Raw genomic sequence first — 18479 nt, 5'->3', positions numbered from 1 at the left:
TGTTTTCTATATATGAAATAAATGTGTACACAAGATAGATAGAAATTTTAAGGAACTACTTAGTGCTTTTCTGATAAATGAATTATATAGTATTCATTTGGAGTTAAAGTATTGGACATATAGTTTGGGTTTACATCAAATATAATAATAGTGGCTCTCACTGGGGATATAAAAGAAAAAATCTGAGATGAAGAGGAACATAGAGGGCTACAGCTTTACCTATAAATTATTACTCTTAGAAGGACAGAATGATCTGAAATAAATATATTGTTTCTACTTTTGAATAGTGAGTATATGTGTAGAAATTGTATAACTGTAATTATCTTTAATTTTCCATGTAATTAAAAAAGAAACATAATAAGGCAGGGCCTTAAAAGATTAATATAATTATATGAAATAAGCAAATAAATAAAAAGTTAGAAATGGAATATGCTAGCTGTGTATTAGCCATTGTTGCTTTATCTAAGAGATATATTTCCCCGTTACAAAAGGTAGAACCTTTCAGGTTCAACAATACAGCTTTTCCATATTATACTTAAAATCTTAGATGGATGCAGTACACTGCTCGGTGTCAACAATCGCCACTCGACCTGACAGTGCGGGGCCAGTTAATAGCCCCATGCTTCACATCCTTGTACATCTTACATAACTGACATCCTTATATCTGCGCTGTGCTGTGCTTCTTCTCAATCATTTCCACAACAATTTCTGAAACCCCTGTCCATTAAAAAGAGATCCTCCTTTAACCTGCAACTTTTCACAGAATTCTTCCTACCTGTCCTTGCCTGAGGCTAACACATGTCCTTTTCCCCCTCTGAAGCTTTCTTAAGAGGAGGAGGGTATTCATTCTACCATACTTTATGTACTTCTGGACAAAGAAGTAATTCCATTAGTATTCTTTCAGTGTTTCATTGCCACTTCTAGACAATTTTTTTAAAATCCAAAAATAGCATAGACTCTGGGGCCTGAAGTCTTAACAATTTTTCAGCAATGACTTATTGGACAATTAAAAATTCTATGTCTGCATGCCCTCATATGAAAAACAGAGAGATATAAAATAGTTAACTTGCAGACTTGTCAGAATTAAATGAGTTAATACACAAAAAGGACATATAAAGTGGTTTTTAAAATGTAACACGATTACAAGGTTTACACATATATTTATTATTATAATGTCTAATAGAGGAATCCAATCTGAATCTTTTAATTTCCACCGTTGATTTCATACATGATCTCTGTAACAGCACAGAATCTAAAATATTTCTTTTTCTCAAAAATAAAACTCCATTTCTTTTTAGTTTCCTCCATGGAGAATTCTAGTCATTTATTTCATGTATTCTCTTGGGATATAATTTCAGACAAACTACAGACTTATCTACCCCATATTTGAATGACGATTTGCTACTGATTTACATCTAAATTATATAAACGATATATCAACATCAAAATACTGATTGGCTATATGTAGAAGAACTAAGAAAAAATGCTTATGAAATGATGGTTTAAATTAGATAGCTACTAATTTTTAAATGTAGAGAATGAAGATAATTTTAAGGAAATACGTGAAATATGGTATAAAGAAAAATACATTTTTTCTTACCTATAAATAAAAATAGCTTACATTAAGATGGAGATTTAGATGTATTGTACTATAAGTGAAGGCTCCATGGCTCAAATGAACTAATTTATATTCCAGTCAATAGAACAAAATCTCATCCTATAGGAGCTGTGGCATATTAAATAATTTTTGTGGTCTCCCCAGAGTCCACTAAATCAGAATAAAGACCAAAACCAATAAAAATAATTATAGGTCTAGAGATTTTATCTATAAATTCATTCTCCACTATAAATTGAAAAAACTTACCAGAAGTTAGATAAAGTACTCACGTATATTAAGATAAATAGCTTTGGTCTGAAGCTTTCTAGATGATTCCCCTTGAATGTATAATAAAGATAAGGTACACACACAACCATTATAGAGTCAAGACACTTGCTCCGATTTCCTCAACTATTCACACAAGAATTCCATGCTTACAGCAGTCTTAAATTGGCACTGATTCTATGATAATTCCTAAACCATAAAAAAATTAAATTGGACCAATTTGATGTTTTACACTTGTTTTGTAAAAGTTTAAGTTTGCTACGTCTGTTTCCAATATAAAAGTAAATTAGAAACTAGGTCTCAAAGATCGCTCTGGGTTTTTTCTGATTGGCTATGCTAATAACAAGTACTGTTTTCAACATTGCAATAACAAGATTAGTCATCAAGTCTCGACAATTTTTAAGTAAGAATTAGTGTTTCTCAAAGGGTAGTCTGCAGACACTAATGTGTCCTCAAAACTGTTCCAGGGTATCCATGAAGGTAGGACAATTTTCCTATAATATTAAGACATGATTAGCCTTTTTGACTGTGATGACATTTGCACTGATGGTTGTAAAGCAACAAAATATAAAGCTCTGGGTACTTGAGCATGAATTAAAGAACTTAACTGTACAAGTAATCATTGAATTCTTCACAGTAGCAAATTTGAAATTAAAAAATAATCCAGTTTCACTTGAGAATATCTTTGATGAAGAAATAAAAATTACTTATTTCATTAGATATCAATCATCTGGTGCAATTGCTTTCAATATTTTATGTGATAAAATAGAACGTACACATAAAAACCCTTCTGCTCAGACCCGAATTACCATGGTTGTCTGAAGGAAAAGTATTTTGCAGTTTGAACTGTGAGTAGGCCCAGCCACATTTTTTGTGAAATACCATTATACTTGAAAGAACTATAAAAAGACAAACTACAGTTGTTAAGTTTTGGATATTGGACAAACATTTTCTTCAATATGGATTAAATGAATCTACTTTTCCAAAAAAAAAATAAATTTTTGTGTGATTCTTTAAGGGTTTTTGTTTTGATTTGTTTTTTGACACAGGGTCTTGCTCTGTGCTCAAGTTGAAGTGCAGCGGAATGATCTTAGCTCACTGCTGCCTTGAACTTCTGGGCTCAAACAATCCTCCCCCTGCAGCCTCCCAAGTAGCTGGGCCTATAAGCACATGCCACCACACCTGGCTAATTCATTTTATTTTTTGTAGAAAGGGGACTCACTGTTTCTATGGCTGTTCTCAAACTCCCGGCCTCAAGCAATCTTCCCCACCTCAGCCTCCCAAATTGTTGGGATTACGGGGACGAGCCACACCACCAGGCCTATTTGTGGTTAATAATGAAATCTGAGCTTTCAAGTAAAACATTAGAAATTTGGAAAATACATTGTCATCATCATGAGCTTAATAGCTTGCCAATACTTAGAGGCTTTACTAATGAGATCAAGTGATAAAAATGAATGTGATTTAAATTTTAGCTTGAACAGTAAAGTATGTCAGCAGTTGGGAGATATGGATAGTTCTGTGAAACTACATTTTTTGAATGAACAATTATGCATACAAGGTGAATTCAAAATGTAAGATAGAACAATGGATCTCGATGTAATAAAGTACACAAATCTCAACGTTGTAGTTTCAAAATCCACATTGCAACTAACTTTAAATATTAAATAAACTTTAACATTTAAAATGCCCTTCACATTTTAATATGTATTTGAGGCTGAACTTTATTCACGTTTAAACCAAAATAAAACACTGTGATAGATTAAATGCAAAACAGCAGAAAACAACTGTCTTCTATTAATCCCAATATTAAACAGCCTTGCAAAATTATAAAATAATTCCAATCTTCTCAAATTTTTTGGTTTGGAAAAGTATAGTCATTTTTTATTTTAAAAAACTCTTTATGTTAACATTTGTCCATTTCTTATTTTTATATTAAGTTAAAATAGAAAATTTAAAAAAGATTGTGTCATTTAATAATAATAGATATAGTACTTATATACGAAAACATTTAAGGATCCTTAATTATTTCTAAGAGTATAAGGGAGCCCTTATAGCAAACCGTTTGAGAAACACTGGTTTAGATCAATGCCATGATCAGTCTCTTACTCGGCCCTAACATCGGTGGTTTTTCTCCCGGAGCTGGAAATTTTACTGGTTCTCTGCAGTAACATCAGAAAAGACAATTTTCTTTAGACCCTGCGGCATTTTAAACTATTTTTCCTCTTTCCTCCAAAAGTGCTTCCTAGTGTCTGGCTTATGGTTCAACGACGTTATTACTCCAAATACTTTTCTGTTCCCATGCCACCGCAACAAGATTTGCTCACCAAAATGCCATATTACTTTTTCAGCCACATTCCTATAATAAAGTCGCTATTTTAAAGCCAAATAATTTTATATGTATTTTTATTAAATCAATTTTTGATTTGGTTCATTGCTCAAGTTCATTCACATTTCTGACAGGATTTTATATCATAATATTAATGTCTGCTAACACAACATTTTAGTCACTCTATTAGAACCTGTTTGATAGGTTGTCAGTAATTAATGTCACTGGTAAATTGTTAATCAACAATATCATTATTAATAGCATATTCCAACATCTTACAAGAAGAAGAAGAAAGAGGAGGAGGAAGGGAGGAAGAGCAGGAGGAAGAAGAGGATGAAAAAGAAGAGAGACTCTATCAAACATTTTTTTTTCTGGATATCATGATATTACATATGATCTACTAGTCTAAGAGAGACCATTAAGTTTGCTCTGACAATTCTCCAGTGAATCCATCATGGATCTTTGTGATGCCTATGCTATTATTTCTGAGGTTTTACAGCATTTTGAGAAGCATTAATGTCAAACTTCTCAGTATGTTGCTTCCTGTTGCTTCTAGGAGACTTCTATACTCAATGAATACTTTTTAACAGTATAACTTTTTTTAATAGCTCATTTCCCAAAACTTCCTATTTTTACTATTATTTTGTAAACATTACCAGTAGTATTTTTGTTTTTGTTTTGGAGACAAAGTCTAACTCTGTTGCCCAGGCTGGAGTACAGTGGTGCGATCTCGGCTCACTGCAATCTCCGCCTCCTGGGTTCAAGCAATTCTTCTGCCTCAGCCTACCGAGTAGCTGGGACTACAGGCACCCGCCACCACGCCCTGCTAACTTTTGTATTTTTAGTAGAGATAGGGTTTTACCATATTGGCCAGGCTAGTCTCAAACTCCTGACCTCGAGATCCGCCCATCTCGGCCTCCCAAAGTGCTGTGATTACAGGCATGAGCCACCGTGCCCGGCCACCAGTAGTAATCTTTACTCACCTCTATAAACTTTCCAGTGAACTTGAATATAATATTTAAAAGAATTTATAATTTTTGTATTCGTATTTTGTCCTATTCAGACATCCACACTTTCCCAGTATGACTTAGTATAATGTTATTCCAAGTCTTGCCTGAGGAGACATGGAAAGCGCTAAGGTACATAGACTGTCACACGGCTCCCAGTGATCCCTGTAACATGCCCTCATAGCCTTCCTTCCCCTCTTGTGTGGGCTACACTTATTGATTAACTTCTATTGAATAGAATATGATAGAGATGATAAAATGTCATTTCCAAAATTAGGTTATAAAAAGACCGTGGTTTCTGTCTTGGGCACAATCTCTCTCACTCTTTCTTTTGTATTGTTCACCCTGGAAAAAAATCAGCTGTAATGTTGTATGGTATCCCTGTAGATAGGTCCAGGTGGTGAAACGTCAAGTCCTACCAAAAACCACGTAAGTAAACGTGGAGGCAGATCTTCCTTTCTGCCATGGACCTCTGAAAGAGGATTACAGCCACAGCTGAATGTTTGAGAAAAACTTCGTGATCTATCTGGAGCCAGTGGTTCTTGGTTAAGCCATATTCACATAGATACTTGACTGTCAAAAATTGTAAGGCAATAAATATTTATAGTTTTAAACTGCCGAGTTTTGGGGGCAGTTTGTTACAGATTGTCAATATAGGCACTAAAGTGGCAGATTCTACACTTTCTTAATGTAGAATCTGAATTTTATATTGCCTTCACCATAGGTTTTCATAAGTTATATCAACAATGAAAGAGCCAGCTAAACAAAAGTCATAGAAGATCAAGTAGAAAATTCCAAATCATCTAGCTAGTATCTACAGCGTTAATAGTGTTGAAATTAAGTCTTAATGCTTAGATATAAGAGTATCAGTTAACAGGCTAAGAGTAGTAATTCTTGAAGCACATACAAATGCTATAGGAGATTATTTTGCTACAGTGTTATACAATTATCGATTCTTCGGTGGCGACTGCTCCCAATAGGTATATCAAGGAAATACTAGATTGAATTAAATTTAATATTATTTATAATTTTTTTGATAGGGATATGTTTTCCTTTTCTTTTACTTGACAAAACTGAGTCCTCAGGAAATACATATTTGTATCACTGCTGTTTGGTTGGCTCATCATTTATAACAAAAATAACTGGGATATATAATACGTCTCTTTTATTTTTCACTCAGTAACATTTTGAGGTAGTTATTATGATTAACACTTTTTAAAAAGAGACATTGTGATTCAGGGAATTTTAGTAGATTTTGTGGCTGAAGTGCAAACAATAATAGGAGTTTTTGAATCTCATTAAAACAATAAAAATTACAATTCCTTAGATATGATGACCTTTCCAAAGTGTTTCATAAAACACTAGTTTTGTCAGATGTTAAAATGTGTTATATTGAAATAATAAAATAAATAGTGGGTTTATATTGAAATAATAAAATAAATAGTAGGTTCTGGAATCAAAATAACTTGGAAAATACTGGATAATATAATATGTATTTAAACAGTCTTTGTCACTTCTGAAATGTCAAAGCAGTTACAAAATCTACATTGTGAATCATTTTGCTATGTGAATTTTTACGTTATAACATATATCAAGAAAAGCGTACTACAAATCATGTGCACAGCACTATGAAAAATTTCACAAAATAGAACATTCACGTTACAGCATCCAGATCAAAAGATCTGAATACTAGAATATTACTAGTAACCCAGAAGTCCTCATCATGCTGCTTCCCTTCATAAAACCTCAAGCCCATGGCTAATAACTACTGATTTCTAATGTCTTTTTAAAAAATCATTTTATAAATGCAAACATATGTCTGTCTTTTTTGTTCAGCATTATACTTGTGAATTCATGCATTTTTGTGTGTAGTTTCAGTTCATTCATTCTCATTGCTGTATAACATTCTAGTTATGAATATATCACAATGTATGAATTCATTATTGCAATGGAAATGTGAATGTTTCTAAATGAAAATTATTGTGAAATTACTGGTAATTATTATTCTGGTATGTTTCTCTTTTTTGGTCAATGTTTGTTTTTTTTTTTTTTTGTATTTGTCTTTTGGTGGACATATTCTTGATTATCTGAGAGTTAGAATTTTAGGTAAACAGGGTATGGTTCCTGATACGGTCTGAATTTTTATGTCCCCCCAAATTTCATATATTGAAACTTAATTCCCAACAAGGCATCAAATCTGCCAGCACTTTGATCGTTGACTCCCCAGCCTCTAGGACAATGAGAAATACATTTCTGTTGTTCATAACCTACCTAGTTTATGGTATTTTTTTGTAGCAGCCCAAATAGACTATGATTAAGACAGCTATGTCGAGTATTAATAGAAACTGCAAAAAAGTTTTCCAAAGTCGCCATACCAATTTACCTCCCAATGCAGTTTATAAAGAGTTTCCCTTTGACTCATTCTCTTGCAAAACTTTAGCTGTCTTTTCTATTTTTAACTTTCTTCTGGTGCGGTCTGATATTGTGGTTTAATTTACTCTTCTCAGGTGACAAATTATGGTGCAACACTGTATTTCATAATTGGCAATTGGATATCATATTACAGTGTCTTTTGATAAACATACTTTATTTTAAATTCACCTAATTTGCTAATTTTTCATTGGTAGCACTTTGTGTTCTATTTTATTAAAATCTGAGGCAGGAGAATGGCGTGAACCCGGCAGGCGGAGCTTGCAGTGAGCCGAGATCACGGCCCTGCACTCTAGCCTGGGCGACAGAGCGAGACTCTATCTCAGAAATACAAAAAAACAAATAAACAACAACAACAAAACTTATTTGATGTGATGTCATAAATATAGTTTCATCGATTGTCTTCTAAAATCTATTACCTTTTATGTTTAAATCTACAATCTCTCTGGAATTGAGCTATCTGTGATGTGAGGTAATTCTCAAGTTATTTTATTTCCATGTGGATATATAATTTACCCATTACCTATTATATATTTCAAAAATCCTATCTCATTTCACTGTAGTCCCTCTTGTCTTTAATCAGGTGAATGTACATGTGAGAGTCTGTTTCTTGAGTCTATATTCTGTTATTAATTTGTTTATATATCCTTGTTCCAGTACTGCCTGTACTGTTTTATTTCCTTATGTACTTTTTTTACAAATCTTGATCTCAGGTGTTCTATCAGCTATGATCATCTTCTTCAGTATTTATTGTTTTGTCTAGTCAAGATTATATGCACATTCATATTAATTTTACAGACAGTTGTCATTTAAAAAATACTTGTTGAGAATCTGATTGAGATTAAATTATATATATATATATTTATATGGAAGAATTTTTATGTTAACAGTATGAAGTCCTCTAATTAGTAGACATGGTCTATCACATTGTTCACTTAAGCCTTTGAAGTCCTTTAATAATGTTTTTTTGTTTCCAATATAGAGGAATTACATGTTTTGCTGAAAGTATTACTAAGTATTTGATGTTTTAATGCTACTATAAATAATAACCTTTAAAACTTTTATTATTTACTATTGGTATATAAAAATAAAAATTATTTTAATATATTGGTCTTGTAGTTAACTGATACTATATCTGTGGATGTATTTGGATTTTCTACATAAATAAGAATAAATATTTCTTCTGCAAATAATTATAGTTGTATTTTTATTCTCATTTTCATTTATTCTTTCCTTATTAGATTTGCTAATTTCATCTCAAGGATAAAATTAAATAAAAATCGTAATGGACCATTATTGTCTCATTAGCTATCTCAACTTTTTGTAACACTGCAAAGTAGGATGTTTGCAATAATATTTTAAAGGCATTATTTATTAAATTAATATATTTCTGTTCTATTACTCGATTACTATGGATCTTAATTATGAATTGAATAATAAATATATTAAATATTTTTCTGTATCTATAAATTTTCTTACATTATTATATTTCCACATTTAATTTATTAAAAATGGTATTTATTGTGTTTTAAATACAAACCTCCCTCATATTTCTGAAATAAAAAACATTTTGTAATATTTTTATATGTATTTTAAAACGTTATTTGCTAACATTTTATTCAGGAATTGCTTCTATGTATATGAAATAAATTGGTACATCATTTTTTCCTTCACTCTTTCTTAACAAATTTTTGTGTCAAAGTTATTCTTGTCTTCTAAAAGGATTAGGAAGTAGTCCCTACTTTTCTATTCTCTGCCAGAGTTTAAGATTAGAAAAGTTAATTATTTAAATATTTTAAAGAATTCATGTTGGAGCTAGGTTGGCCAGCAGCATTCTTCTTAGGAAGTTTTAAATATGGATTTATTTTGATTAGGTATCAGAATAATCAGAGTTGCTACTTCTTCTATTTCCAATTTCTTAACTAAAGTTCTTCAAATAATTTTTCTATTTTGTCTCAGTAGATTTTTTTCTAGACATAAATTTATTGATAATTTGCCTAATTTTACTTTTACGGTCTGCAGTACCTGATATTGGCAAAGGGTATTTTCTCCCATTTATCTTATTGCATCTTGCTATCTTTTCAAAAATCAATTTTAGTAATATTTTTCAATAAAACAACTTTCAGCTTGGTTAATTTTTAATATATTGTTTTCTCATTCATTGTTTTATCTTGACATTTATTATTTTGAATTTTATTTACTCTTTTTTCCTATTTTATCACAGATTGTTTAATAAAAACCAAAAAACAAACAAAAAGAAAAAACTGGCCTGGTGCAGTGGATTACAGGCATACACTTGTAATCCCAGCACTTTGGGAGGCCAAGGTGGGGACATCACTTAAGCCCAGGAATTTAAGACCAGCCTAGGCAACATGGCAGAACCCTGTCTCTACAAAAAAAATACAGGCGTGGTGGTGCACATGCAGTCTCAGCTACCGGGGAGGCAAGAGTGGGAGGATCTATTGAGCCTGGAGATCGAGGCTGGAGTGAGCCATGATCACGCCACTGCACTTCAGCCTGGGCTACAGAGTGAGACCTTCTTTCAAGATAACAAATGAACAAAAAACTTCGTTCTTCTTAGGAAGGTATTTAAGCTTAACTTCAAACTATTTCTTAAAAGTAGGCAGAAGTAAAATTTCACATATTTTAGTATGTTGAATTTTCATTATCGTTCAATTCAAAATATTTAAAAGTTTCTATTTTGCAATCGGTTCGTATTGTTAATGAAATAAAGACCACAGTTCAATATTATATATATTCTCAAATTAAACAAGTCAATTGTAATATAATAAAATGAAGAGAAAAAATAAAAATAATATTAAGCCACATATTTACCTTTTTTGGTGTCTATATTCTTTCCTGCACATCTGAGTTTCTATCTTTCGTAGTTTTTCTTCAGCTCAGAGAACAGCTTTGGCACAGGCATGGTAGCTCTTGTTGGTAATCCCAGAACTTCGGGAGGCTAATGCAGGCAGATTGCTTGAGCCCAGAACTTCAAGACCAGCTCGGGCAATAAGGTGAAACCCCTTATCTACAAAAAAGTAAAAAATAAAAATGTAGGTGTGTGTAGTGGCATGCACCTGAAGTTCCAGCTAATTGTCAGGCAGAAATGGAAGATCACTTGAGCCCAGGATGTCGAAGCTGCAGTGAGCTGTAATTGTGCCACTGCACTCTATCCTGGGAGACACAGTGTGAGACTCTGTCTCCAAATAATAATAATAATAATAATAAAATAAAATATTTGGCCTTTTGCAATACAGATATACTGGTGATTTAGTCTCTCACCTTCACTATGTCTGAAAACAAGTTTTTATTAAACTTTTATTTTTGAAAGTTTTTTTTTTTTCTTTAAGTTCTGTGATACATGTGCAGAACATGCAGGTTAGTAACATAGGTATACATGTGCCATGGTGGTTTGCTACACCTGTCAACCCATCATCTAAGTTTTAAGCTCCATATGCATTAGATATTTATCCTAAGGCTCTACCTCCCCTTTCCCCCCACCCCCCGCAGGCCCTGGTGAGTGATGGTCCTCTCCCTGTGTCCATGTGTTCTAATTGTTCAACTTCCACTTATGAGTGAGAACATGCAATGTTTAGTTTTCCATTCCTTTGTTAGTTTGCTGAGAACTATGGCTTCCAGCTTCATTCATGTTCCTACAAAGGACATGAACTCATTCTTTTTTATGGCTGCGTAGTATTCCATGGTATATGTGTGCCACATTTTCTTTATCCAGTCTATCATTGATGAGCATTTGGGTTGGTTCCAAGTCTTTGCTATTGTAAATAGTGCTGCAATAAACACATGTGTGCATGTGTCTTTATCGTAGAATGATTTATAATCCTTTGGGTGTATACCCAATAATGGGATGGCTGGTTCAAATGGTATTTCTGGTTCTAGATGCTTGAGGAATTGTCACACTGTCTTCCACAATGGTTTAACTAATTTACACTCCCACCAACAGTGTAAATGTTTTTTAACTGAGTATAAAAATCTTCTTTTCTCTCTTTTATCAGAACAGCAAAAATATCCTCCACTGTCTTCTGGCTTCCATAGTTTCCTTATGAGAAGTTGGTTGTATTTCTGACTGTTGTTTCCCAATATATGATACACCATTTTTGTGTGTTTTTCAAAATGTTTTCAACAGCTTTGACCTTTAGTAGTTTTATTATAATGGACCTGTACGTATTTTTTCTTTGTACTCAGCATGATATGGTTTATCAAGCTTCTCAGATCTATAAGATGATGTCTTCACCAAATTGGGAGAAATTTTAGGTACCGTTTATTCAATCCTTCCTTTCTGCTCTATTTTTTTTTGGTCCTCCTTTTCTATAACTCCAACTATACATACGATGCTTAGTTTTATATTATCCTAAAATGCTGCGTTTTTGTCTTTTTTCTCTGTATTTGATACTTTCTATTAATTTGTATTCAGTGTCACTGGCCATTTCTTCTTCAATGTACAATCTGCTATTAAGCTTATGCAGTTTTTCTGAATTTTATTTTAGAAATGGTATTTTTTAGTTTTATACTTTTCACATGATTCTTGTTCAAAGTTGACTTTATCTGCTGGCATGTCCTGTGCATTCATTATCATAATCACCTTTCCCTGTAAGTCCTTGAATATATTTGAAAAAATCTGCTTACAGTATTTACTTTTTTTATTGACTTTTAAAATTGACCTTCAATTACATTTTTCTGTTTCTTCACATATCTAGCAATGTTGATTCTATGTTGGAGATTTTGGATGATATGCCATAGGACCCTGGATTCTGTCATTTTCCCTTGAGAAGCACTGATAAAAATGAAATTACTGGTTGATGACTTTTAACTTGTACAAGCTTGGTTTTTACACTTTAAGAGTAGATTTGTTTTGACTTTGGACTTTTTCTTGGTGCAAATCTCTTCTATAGCTCTTAAGACACGATAATTCTAGGAGTTCGTTGGAAAATCTGTTTTGTTTACAAATATTCTGTAGCTTATTAAGATTTAATCTCAAAAGTCTGTCTACCATGTGACGGGTTGAAGCAGAAATCTATGCCTAGATATATTTTTTAAAACCTATCAGCTATTGCTCTCCACTGGAATTTTTGAAGTCTCCCCCACACATGCACAGTTAAGATGCCAGCCATGGATTTGAGCGTTGGGTGTTTTGTTTTGTTTTTTTCAGATTCTAGAGCTCTCTTCTCTGTGGCTCGTATCTGTCCAGGACTCTTTCTCTTAATTTTCATCTGTTCTGACAAACTTGAACTCAATACCCTGAAGCCTTAATTAATAAGATGACAAATTTCTGCCTTCATTTTAGCTACCACAAACTGTATAGACAAAGACATAATATCAAGGGAAATGCCATATAAACATGGACTCATTCAGGATAGATGAGTTAAGAGGTTAAAATTTTCCACTTTCAGCTTGTCTTTATTCTGCCTCTTGTGCCTTCAATTTTTTAAACTGTTTTTTTTCATTATTTATAATTATTGCCTCCAGAGGGTTATTTTTGTATAAGCTATTCTATCATTATGAGCACTAAAATTCTTTTGGACTTTTTATTTTTTCTTAATTTTTAGACTTTATATACTAGAACAGTTTTTTGCCTAGAGAAAAGTGAGCAGTTGATACAGTTCCTATAAATTCCCTCTAACCCTTTCTCACAGTTTCCTCTATTATTTACGTTTTGTATTAGTGTGGTATAGTTGTTACAACTGAACTAATATAAACACATAATTATTATTTAAACTACATAGTTTACATTGTTTCATTCTTTGTGTTTACAGTTCTATAGATTTTGATAAATGCATGTCATGTATTCAACTTTATGGTGTTATATAGGAAAGTTTTATTCTTAAAATTCCACTGTGCTCCAATTATTAATCATTCAGCTCCTTCTACAAGGCCCTGGAAAACCACTGACCTACTATTCCTATAGTTTGCTCTTTTCCAGAGTGCCATATAGTTGGAATCATATAGTACGTAGTTTCTCAGACTGGCTTCTTTGATTGAGACATGTTCGTGTAGGGTTCTTCCATGTCTTTTCATATCTTGATAGCTCATTTCTTTTTATCACTGAATAATATTCCATCGTATGGATATACTAGTTTTTTATCCTTTCATATTTTGAAGTACATCTTGGTCACTTTTAGATTGAGGTAATTATGAGTGAAGCTGCCATAAACACTTGTGTACTGGTTCTTCTGTGTATATATTTTCAACTCATTTGTGTAAATATGTAGGACAGTTGTTGGACTGCAGGGTAAGACATGTTTGGTTTTGTAGATAACTGTCAAACTGTCTTCCAAAGTGGCTGTACTACCTTGCTTTCCCAGCAGCAATGAATGAGAATTCCTCTTGCTCTTCAGGCTCATCTGCATTTATAGAGTATATATTTTTAATTATTGTTTTAATTTACAATTTCCTGATGAAATATGATGTTGAAAACTTTTCACATACTTTTGCATTTTGGATATATGTACTTTATCATATATATGTATATACACACACACACACACACACATATATGTCCTTTATCAGATATATATATGTTTTTTTTTACAAATATTTTTCCTAGAATGTGGCTTGTATCTTTATATTTTTAACAATGTTATTCACAGACTAGAATTTTTTTGTTTTATTTTAATAATATCCAACTTCTTACATTGTTTTGTGTCGTGGGTCAAGCTTTTGGTGGATGATTCCACCAATCTGCAGTATGGTCACCTGCATTTTCCCTATATTATATTTTAGAAATTTTACAGTTTTGCATGTTATGCTTAGGTTTATCATTCATTTTGAATTAAACTTTTGAAACATATAAAGTTAGTGTCTAGATTCATATTTTTTGCATCTCTCTTCATCTTCATATTTAAAGTGGGTTTCTTATATACACTGATGATTAGCCCTTTTTTTATCCGCTCTGTCATTCTTTGTCTATTAATTTTTGTATGTAGACCACTCACATTTAAAGTGAGTATTGATTTAATTGTATTCATATCTACTTTTTTATTATTTCAGTCTTTGCACTTGTTCTTTTATCTTTTTTATTATTTCCCTCTTTCCTGTCTTCCTTGGCTTTGGTTTAGCATATATATATGATTTCACTTTCTCTTCTCTCTTAGCGTATAGATTATTCTTCCTTTTAATTTTTTGGTGATTTCCTTATGGTTTCTAGTATCAATTTATAACTAAGTCCACTTTCAAGTGACACTGTACCTCTTTATGGATAATGCAAGTTCCTTTTAACAGAATATTCCTGATTTCTCCCTCCTGTACTTGCTGTCATTTATTTTACTTATAAATACGCTATATTCAACCAATACGTTATTACTGTTATTAGTTTGAACAAATATCTATTAGATTAATTAATTAAGGTGTTTTTTTTTTTCTTGTAGCATCTTTTAAGATTTTCTCTGTCATTGGTTTCCTGCAGTTTAAATATTACATGCTTAAGTGTAGACTTTTTGATATTTATCCAGTTTGGTGTTGTCTGAGGCTTCTAGATGTGTGGTTTAGGTTTGTCACTTATTTTGGAATTTTTTCCGCTTATATTACTTCAAATATTTATTACGCTCATTTCTCTCTTCTTTCTTCCCCTGATAATTTTATTATGCATAGAGTATATTTTTATTTGTCTCATAACTTTTGAATATTCTGATCTTTTTCATTATTTTTGCCTTTAATTTTCAGTTCAGAAAGTTTCTATTGACATGCCTTCAAAATGACTGCTCAGTTATCTGCAGTGTACGATTATACCAATCTGAAATATTCTTTATTTCTCTATAGCATTTTTTCTTAGCATTTTCTTTTGAATTCGTTCTTAGAGTTTCAATTTATCTGCCTTTGCTACACATCTATTCTTGCATATTTTTCATTTTCGCCTTGAGTAATTTTAGCATACATAGTTATGTACGTATAATTTTGATTACATAGTTAAATTGTCTGAGAATTTCCATGTATTTCCAAGTCTTATTGTAATGCTTTTTCTGTCACAACAGTGTTTTATGTCTTTTAGTATGTGTTATAGTTTTTTGTTTGTTTATTTTTTGTTTTTTTTTAAGCTGGGTCTGATGTTCCAAAATAGATCTGGAGTAAATTATACTTGCGTATGAGTTTTTATGTTTGTCTCCCTAGGAGTTACGCTGTATTTTGTCTGCAATAGCTGTGGGTATCAGAAACTAAAATTTCCTCTGGGGTATTAGTTTTTGTTTTCTTTGTTATCTTTGGGTGTCCCTAGAGACCTCTTTTTTTAAAAAAAAAAAAAAGACTGAGACTTGTAGTTCTTTCAGGACTAATAATCTGTTATTGTACAGAAATCTCACTGAAGTGGTTGTAGGTGTTGGAGAAGGAAAGAATGATGTAGTCCTATGATTAAATTTTAACCTGCTGGTGAGACTGTACCACTGAGATATGACTTTTCAAATTATCCTCAGCCTTTTTATTCCCCTGAAGTGATACAGGAAGCATAGACAGGGCTGCTATTCTCTATTTCAGATAATACTCCAGTAAAGTAGTTTTCCTTGAGAACTGTTTTTTGTTGTTGTTGTTGTTATAAGTAAATATCTTTACTTTTTAAAACTGCATTAGGAGCACTTAACATGAGATCTACCCTCTTAACAAATTCGTAACTATACTTTAACAATACAGCACTGTTAAGTAGAAGTACAATGTTGTACAGCAATTATCTGAACTTATTCATCTCATGTAACTGACATTTTTTTTTAATAACTCCCTGTTTCCCCCACCAGCCAGCCCGTGGCAGTCACTCTTCCACTTTCTGTTTCTGAGTTTGACTATTTAAGATACCTAAGCATAATCAAGCAGTAATTATCTTTCTGTTACTATCTATTTTGCTTAGCATAATGTCCTTCACGTCCATCCATGTTTTTGCGTATGCATGTAGAAAACTTCCTTCTTTTTAAAGGTTAAATTACATTCCTCACAAGTTACCCTTTCCTCTAATCTCTACTCTGTTCAGGCTACGTGGCAAAAGCTGGGGGTGGGCTGGAGTGAGGGCTCATTGTCATTATCAAGAACAGAACAACAAAAAAGAGAATTCTCTGGACATATTTCAAAGTGGTTACTTTTTCCTATGCCCATTGGATGTATGAGATTTTTATTCATACTTTAAGATGAGAACCCAGTGAGATTCTGGAAATAAAACAGAAGTGTGGTGGCCCAGCTAAGACTGGACTCTCTGAAATTGTTAACTCTTAAACTAATTTAAATTGCACCTCCTATAATTCATCAATTATAGTTTAAATGTTTCTATACCACTGGCTCCAGTGTTGAACTTTGGTTTCCAGTAAGATGTCATTCTTTGTATGCCTCGCTCACCAGATTTGGGGGCAGTGGTTTGCCCCTTGATCTCATTTACCTGCTGCGCCTGAAAAGAGTTGTTTTTCTTGCGTTTTTAAGCTTTTATCTTATGATAACAAAAATGATGAACTCAACACGAAATTAAGCACTACAGAATAGATAATCAATGAAGTTAAAAATAGGTTAATGTAAGCCATCCAAACCGAAGTAAAAGAGGAAAAAACAAAAAATACAATGATAAGACTTTCAGTGACTTCTTAGGTAAAATTAAGCTGTAGAAAATGTGTGCATCTTTGTCTCTTCCAGATAATAGAGCTATTAAAGAATAAAAATATTTGAAGATATAATGTCCAAATATTTTCTAAATTTGATAAAACATATTAATTTATTAGTACAAAGAATATCAGTCATAGGCATATCACAGTCAGTTTCTGTAACCAAACACAAATTTTAAAATTTTAAATTAGTGACAAAACAAATATTACATACAAAGGAACAATAAAAACACTTCGGACAATTCATAGGAAATAATAAAGCCTGAAGGTATGAACTACATTTTTAAGGTAGTAAAGGGAAAACAAATATCTTGACAGAATTTTTTTGCTTTTCCAACTTTCATTTAAGATTCAGGGAGTACATGTGCAGTTTTGCTAACCTAAATATATTTCATGATGCTGAGATTTGAGGTATAAATGATCCCATCACTCAGGTATTGAGCTTAGTACCCAGTAATTAGGTTTTCAACCCTTTCCTTCCTCTCTCCCCTAATAGTAGCCCCAGTTTCTATTGTTGCCATCTTTATGTTCATGAGTATCTAACGTTTAGCTCCCACTTATAAGTAAGAACATACAATATTTGCTTTTCTGTTCCCGTGTTAATTCACTTAAAATAATGACCTCCAGTTTCATTCATGTTGCTACAAAGGACATAATCATGTTCTTTTTTATAGCTGTGTAGTATTCCATGGTGTCTATGTACCACACTTTTTTAATCCAGTCTACCATTGATGAGCATTTAAGTTGATTCCATGTCTTTGTTATTGTGAATAATGCTGTGATGAACGTGTGAGTGTATGTGTCTTTTTGGTAAAACAATTTGTTTCTTTTGGATATGTACACAGTAATGGGATTGCTGAGTCAAATGGTAGCTCTGTTTTAAGTTCTTTGAGAAATCTCCAAACTGCTCTCCATAGTGGGTGGACTAATTTACATTCTCACCAACAGTGTATAAGCATTCTCTTTTCTTGGCAGTCTTGCTAACATCTGTTTTAACTTTTTAATAATAGCAATTCTGACTAGTATGACATGGTGTCTTATGGTGGTTTTGATTTGCATTCATCTGATGATTAATGATATGGAGCATTTTTTCATGTCTGCTGGCCACTTGTATATCTTCTTTTGAGAAATGTTGGTTCCTATCTTTTGCCCAATTTTTTAATGGTTTATTGCTTGTTCAATTGCTTAAGTTTCTTATAGATTCTGGATATCAGACCATGTGGTGATAGAATTCTCTGTCTAGTAAA

At 32.4% G+C, this 18479-nt stretch overlaps 1 long non-coding RNA gene across 4 annotated transcripts in view; it reads right to left on the bottom strand.

The window, feature by feature from the left end:
- Positions 1-18479, bottom strand: part of LOC134732953 (uncharacterized) — a 473617-nt gene that overhangs the window by 100751 nt on the left and 354387 nt on the right. For all 4 annotated transcript variants that reach the window (XR_010116490.1, XR_010116491.1, XR_010116489.1 and 1 more), the window contains one exon: positions 10484-10679. This is a non-coding gene — a long non-coding RNA (uncharacterized lncRNA). The remainder of the gene's footprint in view (positions 1-10483; positions 10680-18479) is intronic.

This window comes from Symphalangus syndactylus, chromosome 17, assembly GCF_028878055.3.
Source record: "Symphalangus syndactylus isolate Jambi chromosome 17, NHGRI_mSymSyn1-v2.1_pri, whole genome shotgun sequence".
Classification (NCBI taxonomy): Eukaryota; Metazoa; Chordata; class Mammalia; order Primates; family Hylobatidae; genus Symphalangus; species Symphalangus syndactylus.
This window is presented reverse-complemented; position numbering and strand designations above follow the sequence as displayed.